This window comes from Lissotriton helveticus, chromosome 3_1 (assembly GCF_964261635.1).
Source record: "Lissotriton helveticus chromosome 3_1, aLisHel1.1, whole genome shotgun sequence".
Taxonomy (NCBI): Eukaryota; Metazoa; Chordata; class Amphibia; order Caudata; family Salamandridae; genus Lissotriton; species Lissotriton helveticus.
The window spans coordinates 2,048,091,360-2,048,109,157 of NC_136061.1; positions in this window are offsets into that span (position 1 = coordinate 2,048,091,360).

The following is a 17,798-nucleotide window of genomic DNA, read 5'->3' on the forward strand; positions in this document are numbered from 1 at the left end:
CGTGGGGATCCCACCCGCAAATATAGTTTTGGGAATGCCAACTTGATCCGGCATGTACAGAGGAGGCACCCTAATATTTTCGCACGGGAGAGCACCAGGGACCTGGCACACAATCCCCCAAGAGATGGCGCCAGCACCTCCACCGGAGCAGCAACACCTTCGGGAAGAGAAGCAGCACATTTAATCCCGAACTTCCAGCCAGTGTTTGGAGATTTAAAAATAAAATGCAAACACTGTGATGAACTACTCTGCTACGGGGAGCAGAGCATTGAATTAATTGTTCGAAAGAAGGAGGAACACCACTGCTCCACCCATCCCTAATTTTCCCCATTTTTTTTTGCTCCTGTTGAGCAGTTTGGCATTCCCTAGTTTTGTTTTTGTTCTCAATAAAATACAAAAAAAATTAAAAACGTTCGGAAAACTAAAAAAAATCCAAAACTAAAAAAGAAGAAAAAAACCAGTTAGAACTACCTCCAATTTTCCAAAAAGAGCTATATTCTTTACATATACTCAAGGAGTGAGTGGAGTACGGTGAGAAAGGAAAGGAAAATAAGTGGGGGAGCGAAGGAGGGGAAGAGAGGGGAAGGGAAGTGAAGCAGGGGGACTGAAAGAAGGTCACTGTGGGAGGTGAGTGAGGGGAAGGGGAGTGAACATGGGGAATGAGAATAAGTGAGGGAAGCGAAGTCTATTTGTGAAGTAAGAGGCCTAACAGACATGCTGCCTAAGATTCCCTACTAGTACACATCAACTAAGCACATTATTCACCCAGATTCATTTAAAATCAAGCTTGACTCACAGTGTGATCTTAGGTACATCACCAGGATGTTACATGTAATCTACCATGTCTGTCTCTGCATGCAATATGTGTGTCTCAGCTCATACTATCTTACTGTCTCTACTGGCAAAAAACAGACCACATATATATAAGCCCGACATAACATTCCTTTTTCACTTCAACAGCACACCCTGCCTCTTTATTGCACCCTGCCTCTTTATCTTCACAAATAGGCTTATAGCCTATTTGTGAAGTAAGAGACCTAACAGACATGCTGCCTTAGATTCACTACTTATACATAACCTAAAGCCTAACTGACTTCAAGAATACATGTATTCCCTTATTTTTAAACACATCAACTAAGCACATTATTCACCCAGATTTATTTAAAATCAAGCTTGACTCACAGTGTGATCTTAGGCATATCACCAGGATGTTACATGTAATCGACCATGTCTATCTCTGTCTCCACTATGTGTGTCTGTGCTCATACCATCTCACCATCAATCACCATCTTACATTTTATCAAAAAACATGTAGAATAGTAAATCGTTTTACACACAGAGCACAGCCCATTTAAATAATCACTACATTACAAGGCAGAAACCTGACTCATTTCCAAAATACATTTCCAATATGCACCATTTATTTTTTTACCAGCATTACATAGAAACATGACACACAATGAAAGAATAAACAAGCCCAATATGCTTCTTAATCTTCCCCATAGTGCATACAGCCGTCTATCTATATTAAAGGAATCATAACTCACCTTTAAAAATGCTTTAGAAGATTTAGAACAGTGTCAGTCACACACACCATATTTTCTTAAGCAGAATCTCTGAAATGCACCTCCAACACTGCAACCACAAATGGCCCAGATTCCCTGTAATTCTTCACACATATCCCTGCAGTTAACCAATAAAAATTCTTCCCACACTATTTCAAAACCACATTTTAATTGGTTCTGCATTTCAACACTTTCAAACTCACATAATATTCACCCATCCCCCCAATGCTCATTCACCCTGTTACCATGGTAACTCCCACCTAACTCAGCACACAGTTGAAAAGTTCATCATACTATGTTGCAAATGAATCTAGCAAGGGTGTTTGACCTCTCAATGTACTAGCTAATCATGTGGAATGTTTCTTTCAATGACTTTTTCTCAACCATTAGAATTCCTTCTTTGAAAAAACAAAAGCATGCACCCTAATTTTCAGTGGAGAATTTTAAAAATCACCAATCATTTCTTCTCTTTCAAGGGCACTGAATCTCAACCACTTTTTTTTACATAACTCCTACTTTCAAACTGCCATTTCATTTCCACAACTCATCTGAATACAACCACATCTACCTTGAAGATGCCAAAAATCTGGCTTGTGGGTCATAGCTTTGTTCACTGGAGTGAAAAATATGCAAGTAACAGAGGTATTTCCAACCTTGATTTACCAAATGTGGACATTATATGGATTGGCCAGAAAGGATTGAGATGTCACCAATTGATACCATTGGTAAAATCCTTTATGCATCTACCACACCCTGACCTCATAATTGTGCACTGTGGTGGAAATGACCTGGGGACTTTGACTGGGGTAGGTCTGGAAATGCTTTTAAAGGACATGTTTTGGCAATTGATGACACTTTTTCCAAAAACTGCCTTGGTATATTATAATATATGCCAAAGGCAAAAATGGAACTGTTCCATCCAATTTTGTCCACAAATTTAGAAAGCAAGGAGACATGTGAATAAATCTGTTTCTGCTTTCCTCAGTGACTATGGTAAGGGTTCCATATACCGCAACAACTTGCGTTACAACATGCAAGGCATCTATAGGAGAGATGGTGTACATTTTACAGATGAGGGGAATAGAGTCTTCCTCCTGAATTTGAGACTCTGCATCGGTACCTACTTGTAGGTACAAAAAACACCCACATAAAACAACGGCTCTTTTCAGAGCTACCCTACCTCTAAGCACTCTAAATTCTTCTTTTGCTCTAATTTTTTACTCTGTTTCCCCCCGTGGTACGCTCAGGGTACGCGTACCGGTAAGCGTACATGGGAACGCACCCAGCGCTTACCCCGCGAAAATTTCAACATTTTTTTTACACTTTTTTTGCCCTTCAGGGTCCTTCTAGGCCCCCCTCAGAAAACCTAGGGGGTCAGGAGATGTCTACCCTGCCCCCTTTTAAACATTTCCCCCTTTTTTTTAACACCTCTTGTGTCTCGATTCTACCGAGACACAAGATGGCGGACTCTCCGGACTGTTTGGAATGTTGACAGACATCCGAGAGCCAATAAACTGTCCGCTCACGCACTTCCCGTGGCGATCCGGGTGCGCTCCCCGGTACGCGTACCGGTAAACGCTCGAAGCGCGCCTATAGATATGTATATTTTTGAAAAGTTAATTTTCGTAAAAACCACTAGAGCAATTTTCACCAAATATAGAAAAGGCACTTCTGCGTACCAGACCCTACAATTTTGCAAAGTTTGGTGAAATTCCGTTCAGCGGTTCGGGCTGTAGCCTTGTCTATTCGTCCTATGGAAATTAACATGGGGAAAACACGTTTTGGGACCCCCCTTTTTTCTCGGCCCCCACTTCAAAAATCCCCCTTAAACTTTCAGCGAAGGAGCGCAGCGGAGCTGGCCTAAATTTTGGAAAATTACACGCAAAGTCCTCCACCGGCGCCAAAGTTATTCCCAATAGAATGTTGCGGATTTCCTATGGTAGCTAGGTCCTAACTATAACTACCTATTGGCGACCGCCAGTAGGTGATATATATATATATATATATATATATATATAATAAAGCAGTCCTGGTTCCGTTCAATGGTGGCGGAACCGAAAGGTCAAGACCTCGAAAGCCTCACGCCCAGCAAGCAGCAATAGCCTCAAAATAATCAGCAATCCAGGAATGGATAACAGGGAAGACGATTTATTAAATATAGGTGACGCGTTTCACTCTACAAGAGAGCTTGTTCACACAACACGCCAGGAACAAACAAAGCATATAAATAGTAATGATAGAAAAAGGACAATCTAACGTGACCAATAGTGCACGCCTTCTCTGAATAATGAACAATATAAAAGGACTATTAAAGTGACCAGTGTTTAAAGCAATAAAAATAGAAACAAATGAACCATAGCTCCGTGTACAGAGGCTCCAAGATCACACATAGATGAATCAACTCTTGGAAACAAATGAAAAGAAAACTAATCAGCACATGGCAAAGGTGCGGTGTATGTACAGCATGTGTCACTCCCATTCGGAATGTAAGTATCTGTCTGCAAATCATTCAAAACAAATAATGGCATAGTGCCATAAATAAACGCAGAAAGCAATACTATCGAGTGGATAACTGCAGATCATGTAGATATATAACGACAAAGTGTCAATAAACATTGCAGAAAACATGACTATTTACAAAATGCACAAACTGCCCTGAACCTGAATAAATAGAAATCAAGTGCCCAATAAGATCAAAATAATTACAAAAAATTATCGTGTAGAGCCTTCCTGATTACACTACATACCAGCTGTCCATAGAAATAGAAAAGGGCAAGTAATAACTGGTGAAACCAAAATTGCCAAAATAATAGGAGAAAGCAAGAAAAATAGCAAAACTATATAAGGAAAAATGAAAATAAACAAAGAAAAAATGTAAAATAGCCACAGCCGACAGTAATAGAAATGACAGTGAAAGAAATCATTCAATTCATGTAAACCAATGAACTGGTGTAACATAATTAATAAGCCAAGCAATAATTTGGAATTCAGTAAAGTATACACCAGACAAAAGTGTATATTAATATATACACATGAGAGCCAACAGGCGGCCAAATACGAAATGAAAATCTAAGTCATACGAAGGAAATTCATGAAAAGCAAAATCATGGATCGACATATCATATCAACAGTTCATAAGAAATTACTCAAATCTTCGGTGAGATTCAGTCCATTAGGAGCCTTAGTATCTAAGGCAAGAATCTAATGTGATTCCCTTTGCCGAAGAAGCTTCATTCGATCACCCCCCCGGCTGGGTTGGGGTACCGAGCACAGAACTGTGTATTCGAGATCCTTAAGTTTTTTGTCGTGTACTGCACGAAAGTGTCTAGCGACAGGATTACTATTGTCGCTGTTGACGATAGCACGAATGTGCTGCAAAATTCGTTGGTGCACTGGAAGTTTAGTGCTTCCGATGTACTCAAGATTACAGGTACACTTAAGTTTGTACACGACATAATCAGATCTACATGTTAGGTGTTCTCGAATAGGAATGGGTGTGGAACTGAAAGCAGTGACATAATGTGTGCTATTCTTGGCAAAAGTACAGGCTCGACAAGATGTGCATCTGAAAAAGCCAGTTTTAGTTATCAGGCTTTTTTTGAGCGGGCCTTCAGGCATATGCCTGTCAAGGGCATCACGCATAGTAGGCGCCCTTCTGAATGTGATGTTGGGGATGCTAGGAAGTAGTGGCCCAAGAATAACATCAGTTAGAATGATAGGCCATTCAGAAGCAATGATGCGCCTAATTTTGCGTTCTTGAATGCTGTAGTTGGTAATCAGACCTACATTGCATTCTGCGGTGGAGATGTTTTGAACCTTAGGTGTAAGTAGTGTTTTACGCTCAAATGTACATGCTTCATGGAGGGCTTTCTCCAGAATAGACTCTGAGTAGCCTCTATCTATGAATCGCTGTTTAGATTCACTTAGACACTTATCGAGAGAGTCCTTGTCACTACATATTCTGCCAATACGTATGAACTCCCCATAGGGGTTGCTGCGGATTGTATGGGCAGGATGGAAACTGCGAGCATGTAAAATTGAATTGCCCGCGGTGGCCTTTCTATGCAGATGTGTTTCAATTTTGTTGTCCCTGATGAAGATGTTAACATCCAAAAATTCTGCTGCATCAGTGGTAACAGTGGAGGTAAATTTAAGGTTGAAAACATTAGCATTGATTTCAGTAACAAATGCTTCCGCCTCAGCTGATGAGCCTTTCCAGATTATGCAGACATCATCTATAAAGCGCCAATAATGCGCAATATAGGATAGCCAGCGACGGTGTGTGGTCCTGAGCTCGTGTTCCTCCCACCAGCCCACATGTAAACATGAGTAACTGGGGGAGAAACACGAGCCCATCGCCACTCCACGCAGCTGTTGATAAATCTGACCCTGAAATCTGAAAAAATTGGTGTTAAGACAGATATTTAACATTTCCATCAACATGGCATTATGATCCCTGAAACAGATGTCTCTTTTGTTCAAATAGTACTTGCACGCCTGCATGCCGTGCTGATGATGTATCGACGTATAGAGCGACTCTATATCCATAACCAAGAATAGTAGATTGTCACTCCATTCCACTTCCATGATTTTGTTCAAAAAATCAGTGGTGTCTTTCAAAAAGGATGGGAGACTGTGCATATGAGGCTGCAAGAAGAAGTCCACATATTTGGAAAGGTTCTCGTTCATGCTGCCAATTGCAGCTATGATGGGACGACCTGGAGTAGGCGTCACCTGTTTGTGCACTTTCGGTAGAAAGTACAGAACAGGTGTGATAGGATGATCATTGACCAAAAAATTACATTCATCTTTAGTAAGCAAACCTGTTCGCTTCCATAAATGAATTAATTTACGTGTAGTTTCATGGCTTTTGTTCATAGAGAATTGAGTGGACAAGAGATAACATGAAGTGTCACTAAGATGTCTTTCTGCTTCAATGATGTAATCCTTGGTCGACCAAAGCACCGTGTTTCTACCTTTGTCCGCATTTTTGATTATAATATCCTTGTTTTTTGGAGCTTACTCACAAGTTGATGATACTGGTTGTCATTGTAGTTAGTCTGTTTCCTCTGGTTCAGAACTTCTCTATTAAGGGCTTTCAATTCAATAATAACCCTATCGCTAAACACATCCACCGCATCACGGGGCATGATCGGTAGGAAAGTAGATTTAGGGCGAAAAGGGGTGACCGCTGAACTACTCACAACAGTGCTCTGGCTCACTGTAGGGGTAAATTGTGAGTCATTATCAAAAGCTAAATCTAACAAGTTCTGTAACCCCGCAACATCCTGAACTTGTAGAGTGGGTATTGTAGTATCAACATCTGTCATAGTCACTGCTTGATTCCTTTTGGAGTCGAGTTTAAAGTATTTAATGAGCTTGATCTTACGGATAAATTTATAGATGTCAATGCGTGTTTGATTATACGAAAACCTGTTGGGTGGACAGTATGAAAGTCCAAGAGAGAGTAGTTGTTGTTCAGCTTGGGTCAGAGGAAAATCAGTAAGATTGATGACAGTGTTTTCCAACATGCTGGTTATCTTCTCCAATTCCTTTTTGTTCTTCCGCGCAAGGTACTTGCGCTTGAAGATGCCCCTTCTTGCGTGCCTGCGCTGGCTGATTGATTGCCTGGTTTGGTTTGAGGTTGCCGGGAGCACAGGGAATAACGCCGGTCCTCGCTGACAAAATTCAGCTCGTCGACCAGTGTGAAATTTTCACGACTGGCCGGTCCTTCTGTAGATCCCCCTGGTATGTTGTCGTTTCCGCTGCCTGAAGTAAGCGAGTTGAGGGAGAGATTATCACTATTGTCGGTAAGCACTATACTCGCAGAAGTGGAAGGTTGGATATTATGAGAAATACCGACATTTGCCACAGCTTTGCGTTTCAAGTTGTCATATTTCCTGGAAAAGGTAAAAATCCTACCAGTAGCATAGTCATTTTTATCACGGGCAAATTTAGTAATTTTGCGCTCAATGATCGTATCTTCCAACTTTTTTATACGTAAATCAATTTCTGCTTTGGCTTTGGTAATACCATCAGTTTATATATATATATATATATCAATATCAACAGTTTTTTAGCTGCTATAATGGGATACAGCAACCGCAAGCATTTGACTTATGTATTTTCACGATCAAATTTCATGCATTGTTTGGTTCCCCGTATTTTGCATTATATTTATCCATGCTACACAACTATCATTTACTGCAAGTTTGATCATACCTGTAAATAATGTTTACCCTAACTCTGCGAATACTAAGTGCAAAAGTCGATATATGTTTACCGTATTAAGCCAGTTAAATTGCCTGAGGCTAATATGGCGTCCTGGCGAGACCATTCCCATGAGATCTGGTGAGGCAATGTGTTTATATTTTGCAGCGTTATGGCGGCCGCCTGTAACTGACGAAGGCGTACCGCCGAAACGCGTCTGAACTTCATTTCTTGTGTGCAATAAATCCAATCTGTATTTGACCCCCGCGAATGCAGTTTCGTGTGCAAATCATATATTACGCGTTTCTGCCGGCGCGTGACTGACACCCGCTGCTGAGTGCCTCTGGCGACTACGGTAGAAACCTGGAGCGTCGCAATTGAAAGAAGTGTGCCGGAGCATCCCCCGAAGCCCAAAAACATCAAGACGGCATAACTATTTACCGCTGAAAATCTGATGTAGTTCCTGTAGCAGTCATTGCACACCGCGTGAGAAATGCGGTAAGGACCAACGATTTATTTGTTCTTAGCGTGTATACAGCCATAAAATTGACTTTTGGCGCATCTGAGGGCACAGCGAGGGGTGAAGCACAATTGGTCATTCAAACCATTAATGAATTCCATGTACAGTGAGGCGGACCGCCGTGACGCTGCTTCTGCAATATTTAAGACGAGGACTGATGCTCGTCCAACAGTAGATGCGGCGACTTCAAGTCAGCCCCCCCAAGGACTCAAAGCCAAGTATCTAACATTGGAAAGGCTATACGAACGTGAGACAAGGAAGTGGTGGGAGGCAACATCACTTCAACATTACATAGATGTGAAAGGTGTGCCTCGAGGATTAAGAATCTATACCATACCGGCATACGAGAGCCCGAATCCGAAACTTCTAGATGAGTGGCCAGAGTACACCACAGCTTCCTCTAAAGGCCTGCTGGTCATGCTGGTAAAGTTTGCATGGATTGATAGACAAGAAACTTTGGATCAAATTAGCGATTTTGAGACGAAAATTGCCGAAGAACATGAGGCACTAAGAGCTTCAATGAAGAAGAGACTGGAGACCTATGAGGGCAAAATTAAACAACGTAAACAACAAAAGTTTGAAAGGGACGCGCAGGATTACGAGCAAGGCAGAATTCTAACATTTTCCCGCAAATATGACGCCCCAAGGAGAGATTTGAGACAGAATCTTCTTAGGCAACAACAACTGCCAACTGCTACGGTAACATCGGAATCGGAGGTATCAGGCAATGAACTCTCAGACAACGAAACGGGAGGAGCGTCAGGAACAAGTACACCAGCGACTTCCCATTTTCACAAGGAAATAGAACTGGTCAGGCGAGCGTGGCTGAGAGGGGGAAAGGGAGACCACCCGAACCAGCCACAGGCGCACAAGGAGAGGAGGGGGGCACCCGTCCCAAAAGAGGTGCAAACAACTTCAACAAAAAGAAGAAGTAAACCACCCAGTAACAGCAATGCCTATTATGATGACAAATGACACTGAGAATCTGACAATCATCAACCTGACTCCGAAAGTTCTGACATCCTCGGAAATATCAGTCCTACAATTGGGATTAACTTTTTGCCCTACCAGCAGCTTCGAGTTCTTGCAGACATGAATAGACATTTTCAAACTGGTTAGGAAACTTAAGTTACACAAATTCTTCAAACTCAAGAATTTAAATACAATGGCAAATTCGACAAGTTCTAGCCAGCACACTATTAATGAAAATGAGTTGGAGCTCTTGGCCATCATGGAAGACCTCAATGTGGAAGGTGCCACAGCAAGTCAAGAAGAACGTAACAACTTCGAATCTCCCCACAATGTCGTTCAAAAACGACAACCAAGCCATTCAAACCCACTTCCAAATTTGTCCCAGCGACCAACATGGATATGAATGACTTGTTTCATGAAAGGGTCATACTTGATCTGAGGAAAATGAGGGAGGACCCATTGGAGAGTACCAGACCACAATGGAATTTGACATTTGCACAGAGGAATGCATTAAAGAACTTGGAAGCAGGTAGAAATATAATAATCAAACCCTCTGACAAGGGCGGAAACGTGGTGCTGCAGACCAGAAAGAACTATTGCAATGAGGCTCTTCTACAATTGAGTAATCGTGATAATTATGTTCCCATTACCACGAAGGATTACCTGGAGAGCATCATACAATATGAAACATTGACACAGAAATGGCATCTAAAAGGTATGCTGTCAATGGAGGAATTTCAATTTCTGCAGGTTCCCGAACCAAGGATACCCACCTTTTATCACCTACCAAAGGTGCATAAAGACCAGTTGAAACCCCCAGGGCGTCCAATAATTTCGTCAATTGGAGGATTATTGGAAAATATGTCCAAGTTCATAGACTTTTATTTGTTTCCATTTGTGGAGGAACTCACCAGCTATACAAGAGACACTAAAGACTTCCTACGTTATATCGAGGGGAGTCCGTGGGACCCTGATTTCCTAATGGTGACTCTAGATATAGCCAGCCTTTACACTAAAATTTCTCATGAACAAGGCCTAGACGCTATTACTCAGACTTTGCAACAAAGACTGCATGAACTCAGAGAACATAGTGAGATGCTCATTGACTTTCTTCGTTTCTGTTTGTTCAATAACATCTTTATTTTTCAGGAACAGATCTATCGCCAGAGACGGGGGACAGCCATGGGAGCCTGCTTTGCCCCCAGCTACGCGAACTTATTCGTTGGCTGGTGGGAGAAGCGGGCTGCATGGTCTGACTCCTGTGACCATTGGGTTGATAAGACCATCATTTGGAGGCGTTATATCGATGACCTCTTCCTGGTCTGGAAAGGCAATAGAGAGTCAGTTGAGGAATATATCAGACATCTCAACAGTAATGACTTAAACTTAATATGTGACGTCATCAGCAGTGCATTGCGGGCGCGCGAGTTATAGTTAGCTGAACTAACTATAACCGGGGAATTTCAATGGTTTTGTAGGAGTGAAATGTCCAGCTAACTATAACATGTGTGAAACCTATGGTTTTTTCAGTGAATTCGCAATGTTTTTTAAATGCTAATTCCTAAATATAACGTGTGTGAAACCTATGTTTTTTTCAGTGAATTTCTAAGGTTTTTTAAATGCTAATTCCTAACTATAACGTGACTGAAACCTATGGTTTTTTCAGTGAATTTATAAGGTTTTTTAAATTATAGTTTTTAAATGTATTAATTTTTAAATTTCTTTCTTTTTAAACTTTTTTTCTTCATTTTTATAACAAATATTTACATTTTCTTTTTTTACTTATATTTGACATTTTAATGTAAACTAAAAACAAAAACAAATACCCAAAACATTTTTATAATATATATATTTTTTTTAATATAAAAATTAAATTCTACATAATTCCCTTTTTATTTTATTTTTGATAATCGCACTTTTGTACTGTAAGTCGTACTCAGCGCACGCGCACATACGTCACAAATACCTGTCCTGTTTTCAGTTTCTATTTTTGGTAAATTCTGGTGGGGTTTTTTCAGTGTTTTCAATATCTTAAAAAACAGTTGTTATCAGTGGTTACACATTTTCACGCCACTAAAAACAACAGAAAAAGTATTTTTCCGGTGTTTAGGGAACGTTTTGCTTTTATCATTGCTTGCTTTCTGCACTGAAAGAACATGGTATATAGACAGTGTACGTATAGTGTATATGAGGTCCAAAGAGATTTTTGCAAATTAATCTTCTTGTAGTACACCATACAATACTTCTTCAGTGAGTCTTTGGTCATGTGCGCTCGTGCTTTCCTTCCCATGTAAACTTCTGTGAAAAGGCCCTATCAGCATTCATAGCCCCTTGGGCTGACAACCGTCAGCTAAGGGACACAGTTGGGATGACTCTTTCTTTGATGCCACATAAAGCACGAAATGATAAATATTTGCGTTTAAGTTCCTGGGCATAAGAAAACAGTGCACCGGAATGGACTAAAAAGTCAATAGCATCCCTCATTAACTCTGAAGATTGTAAAGATGCTTTCAGCATACCATCTAACAAGTGGCAAGGATCTCCTACAGGGAATCACTTCAGCTCGGGTATCAATTTTGACAGGTCATCACACAATTTTTTTATATATGTAGCTGAATCACTACAAATACAAACAATATCACTCCAATCTTTGTTGAACTTGGAAAGAACCTTTTTTTGCAGAGCATAACAAGTAACACTGCGTTCCATGTTTTCCAAAAGTCTGGTGTCACGTTTTCACCACTATCCCAGATGCTAGGTGATATGTATACTTGTCACTATACCTTGCATTTAATGTTTAAAGCTTGAGGTGTTGGCAATTCACCTACTATCAATACTGACCCACTGGAAACTATGGTCTGATGTATTAAGGGTTTTTACCCATTCTCTGTGGATAAATGTAATGACACATATTAGGAAAGATTTTTATGAAACTAGCCATTTTACCTATCAGTGCAAGGATCAAATGCAGCCAAAATATAAACTGTGAGTTTGATATGTCCTGATTCTCTACAGTTTATAAAATAATTAAACTAAACCTAAAACGTGAAACTAAACCCTGCCTCTTTAGACCATAAAACTGAAAAAAGTAAAAGGAAGAAGAAACAATATTTTAGTGGCATCCCTAAAGAACGAAACTCAAGCAGAATAATGTTAGCCAGTCTTTCTTACTGCTAGCTTGTATAACAAAGTTACATTTTATTAACTCCTTCAGTAAGAACAAAATGACTGTTTCACTTTCTTTGAATGGCATTTATTTTGTGGTTGTGCAGGTGTTTTTTCAGTGTTTATATGTTTTCACCAGTGAGGGCTATTTTTCTTTCAGTGGGGTTTTATCAGTTATTATAGGTTTAAACCTAAAACCCCACAGCCTTTGAAATACGTATTGACATTACGTGCGCATCAGCGGTTTCATGTGACGTCATTTGCGTTTGTACGATGCACCGTGCGCTTACCCCACGAAACTTTTATAATGTTTAAAACAATATATCTATGTATTTATTGTAAAGTTTAAATGTAGACATTATCTGGGATAATCAAGAAAATAGTTTATTTTAACTTTTAATAAGCGTATATTTCTTTTCAAAACAATTACGCACATTGCGACGGTACGTCGTACGTAAGAGCTCCGTAAGTGTACCGTAAGAGTACGCACAGCGTTGTGACTTTAAAAGCAGAGATTTCATTGGGTCATAATACTTCCTACTCCAATTGTTGAAAGACCCCTCCCATTTTGATCATTCTACTTGGACTTTCTGAGGAGCAGGATCTTTTATTTGGTGGGGAAGTCCTGTAGAACTGTTTTTCATTAATATGGCTGGTCGGTCTCCAACACCCTCAGACCACTCATCTGATGAAAATACTTTTTTACCTGAGCCTCTTCAGAAGAAGAAAAAGGAAGCCTTCATCTGGAAATTTTTTACCTTTCCGGAGGATCAAAAGAAGGCGAATGCACCAATGGTCACCTGCAAGCTATGCAGTGTGACACTCTCTCGAGGTGACCCTACAAAACAATGCTCATTTGGGACTGCGAGTATACATAGGCACGTGAAGAACTTGTATCCAGTGAACTATGCGAGGGAGGCAACACGCAGCCTGCAGGATAATCCACTACCTGCAGTGCCGAGCACTTCAAATGCATCACCACCACCTGGAAGCACTGCAAGTCCTGTCATTGTTCCCCGGTTTACAGAGATAAAGTTCCTCTGCAAGCATTGAAATGAATTGCTTTGCTACGGAGAACAGGCAGTGGACCTGATTGTTAGGAGGCAGGAGCAGCACCAACGCCCCAAGAAGTAAATTTTTTTAAAATTTTTGTTCCTGGTCCACAGTTTTTGGTTTTCAAAAGTTCCATTGTTCTGGTTTTTGTTTAAAAAAAATAAAAATGGTTGAAAAAACTACAAAAATAATATAAAACAACAAACAAAATAAAACAGTTCTTTTTAGAACTACCTCTACTGGTCAAAAAAAAGAACTATATTTCTATGTTAGTCTGTAAAAGTTTGTCAGAAAGAATGTGTAGTTCATAAATGAGTTATAGTTAGCTGAACTAACTATACCAGGGGAATTTCAATGGTTTTGTAGGAGTGAAATGTCCAGCTAACTATAACATGTGTGAAACCTATGGTTTTTTCAGTGAATTTGCAATGGTCGAAAAAAAGAACTATATTTCTATGTTAGTCTGTAAAGGTTTGTCAGAAAGAATGTGTAGTTCATAAATGAATGAATGAATATGAAAGTGCAAAACTATAAGGATGTGCTACAGCATAAATCTATAAGGTGTTTACCTATAGTATACTGTAGTACCTCAGAAGCACTTGAATGTAACATATGCATATAAATATGTTACAAGTCTATGCTTCAATTTGCACTATTGGTGAAACTGCCTGGATGAATTTGCATGTATTAAGGGCGGTTTTACAACTCCCTTGTGCCTCTTTTACACCACCGTTGCATCACATTTGTGATGCAGTGGTGGTGCAAAAGATGTACCATGATGTATGCTATTTACAATCTGACGTAATTAGAAGGTGCGTCACATTGTAAAGCCATGCGCCAAAAGGAGGCTTTCCTGCGTAGATGGGGGGTATTCTGGCGCAGGAACGCCTCCTAAAAGTGACTAAGTGAAATTTATAAGATTTCATTCAGTCACTTTTGGGCTTATAATGAGTCAAAACCCTGCACCTATTTGAAGCACGTGTAAGGATTGACACAGCATTATGAGCATAGGGCCCAAAGAGCATTGCTGGAGCTGCATTGTGCTTGCAATGCAAGTCAAGCAATGCGCCATCTTCACAGCACAGATACATCACATATCTGTGCCACTTTTGCCCCATAGTGCACCACATTGTAAATATGGTGCATCCATGATGGTGATGTCACAGTTACAATAACTGTCATATATCTGGGGATCTACCAGTTATTCTACATCTACAAATTACTGTTTTAATGTAGTGAATGCCTTACTACACACTGATCAATGAGTCACTAGAAAAGTATACCAAGAGTAAGAGAGTGTTTGGTGGAAGTGAAAAGATAGAAACTGCAAAATTCAACATAAAAAAGGCAAATTTGCAGGTGCATAGAATATTGTATGCACAGTCTGTAGGGGTTTGAAGCACTCTATACCCTTAGGCCTACTTTGCACCATGAGTACTTGACTACTCACATAGGCCTCATTTATGAGATTTTTGCCGTAGGAAAGTGCAGCAGGCCTTCCTGCTACACTTCCCTATGGCAAAAGAAAAAGACAGGAATGTGCCATATTTATAAGATACATTTATAACAACAAGGGGCCCCAATCAAGTCAACAAGGGACCTCGGGGAACTAAATTCTTTCAGACAACAACGGTCCCATGCATTCATTAGTAAAGAGAACAATAAATATAGACAAAATCCGTTCTATATTCTGAGTGACATGTCCAGCCGGACAAAGGTCTTTAAATTTACTTAATAAACAATTAAATTCAAACAGAATACCTTCAACTGATCACCCGTGTGGTACACAAGCCTGTGCCCAACACTGACAGGTCTTAATACAGAAGGTAGAGTTACAGAAAGGAAGGCTTTTTAAGGCAAACACACGTTTTCTGTGTACTAGATACCGTTATACAGAAAAATCAAGAGACCACCATTACAACACATAGCAATCACGTTTTGTATACGGTGTTACAAGGTCGACGGCGTTTCGGTCCCCCTATATGTTATAGGGACCATCATCAGGACATTGAAATCATGCCTTAACGTAGTAAGCCTCTAATTACCTAAGGGAAAAGATAAGGAAAAGGAATCACAGTTATTGGAAAGAAACTAACATTTGTATAGGAAGGTGACACGTGGTGAAAGTGAGCCAGTGGTGTTGAAACAAAAACGGTCAACAATTGTGACAGTGACCAGTGTTTATCGAACTACGTAAGGAGTAAGTGCTTGGTCGATGTCCACGTAAGTGTATCTAGACAGGTGATGGAGCTCATACCGAACTGGTAGACCCGGAGTACGGGACATCATGCCGTCTGTGAGGTAAATGGACAGCTTGGCGGTCGCTGGTGCGCTAAGATCATGCTGGGCTAATGCACATGTGGCTGTCGGAGCTCATGCCGGGCGTGCAAGTGCTGATCAAGTGCCTGGCACTGGTGCCGGTGATCCAGAGACATTAATTGCTTCGTGGCCGGCAGTGTACTCATGGTGGCTAGGATCATGCTAATACTAAGGCAGTAAGCGGATCATGATAATGCAGTATTTTGCAAGATCGGGCATGCCGGAAACCTGTCATACTCGATAAAAATGGAGGCCAAAGTGAAAGGGGTCTACGGAGAGACAATTCAGGCGGGCTTACCCGGGCACTAGTAGGTGGCCGGCGAGAGGTATCAAATGTAAATACAGCAGCCCTAGAGAGAGGAACCGTTACGTTAGTGCTGGAATTCGACACAAGTGATTCGAAGTAAGTGCCCATGAGCCAAGTCTTACCACAGTCGGGTGCTAAGTACGTCGCGGTATGTAAACCTATTCCAACGGCGCCAGAATAATGCCTGTTGGAAAAAACGACCATCAAAACCGAATAACTTTGTCAAACTATAGTCTAGGGAAGCGACCCAAGCAAAACTTACCGGATTAGTCGGCAAACAGTGAATGACTGGCGTGCTTGGTGTGGAGACGCGCAGCGTTAGAGACAGGGAGAGTGAGGATGATTGGTCGGGGGCGTGCCGGAATAGATAAACACAAAAGAGGGACAGGGAACTCGACGGACATGTTAGGAGAGGTAGGGTGCACTGTGAGGAGAGGTGTAAACACAGGCTGAAAGTTTAGTAAAAAATACGGGTTAAAAAGGATTTACATTTGCAAACAGATCACATAATTTGGAGATCGATCACATAATTCGGAGGTTAGATGAGAGCAGTCCATTCCTCTTGGACGTTCAAACCAGAATTAAGACTGTCCGGTCTCAGTATCCAGCGCAGCTCCTCTCTGTTGAGCATTCGAGTGAGATCACCGCCTCTGGGTGGGATAATGACTTGTGCAATTACTGTCCAACGTATGTCATTTTCTGTGTGTCCTTTGCTCTCAAAATGTTCCACCAGAGGTGCATTTGGCGTTTTACAGCGAATCCGACTTCGGTGTTGGGGAATTTGCAGCTTTATTTTCTGCTTGGTCTGGCCCACATAAATAAGATTACATGGACAAAAGATGGCATAAATGATATTGCAACTGTTGCAGTTGGTAAAGGTTCTTAATTCATGTCTGACATTTTTATATACAAATTCTTTAGAATCAATTGAAAATTCGCACACCACACATGAACCACATTTGGAATGACCAATGAGAGGGGGTAGTGACCAAAGGTCGTGAAGGGTGGTGTTCTTTACAGTGCTACTAGGGAGAGCCGCCCTGACTAAATGATTTTTCAGATTCTTATTTTTCTTAAATGCAAATAGGGGGGGTTTCCATTCAAGAGAGCCTGAGTTCAATATGTGCCAATTCTTTTTGATGCTCTTTTTTACTCTGTTTGAAACAGTGGAGAAGGTGGTGACACACACTGTTAAATCGGATGTTTGTTTTATCTTCGGCTCAAGGAGTGTTTCACGGGGGCAGTACCAGGCCCTTTTCATAGCATTCTTTATTAGACGCCTTGGGTAGCCCCTGGCTCTGAGCTTGTTCAACAGAATATTTGCTTCGCTGAAATAGTCTTCTTTCCTGAAACAATTTCTCCTAAGTCAAAGAAATTGAGAATATGGAAGACTGTCCTTCAATGCCCTAGGATGACAGCTGTCATAGCTCAATAGGGTATTCCTTTCAGTCGGTTTACGAAAAAGTGATGTATATAATAACCCCTCACGATGTTGGATTGTCAGGTCAAGGAAAGGAATGCTGGTCTTGCTGTGGGTCAAGGTAAAGGTGAGGCCATTACAATTATTGTTGAGCCAATGTAAAAGTCCCGGGAAATCGTCAGTAGACCCACCCCAAATGAGGAAAATGTCATCTATATAACGTTTCCATGTGAGCAACCCCTGATGAAATGGGTTGCTGTCAGAAAG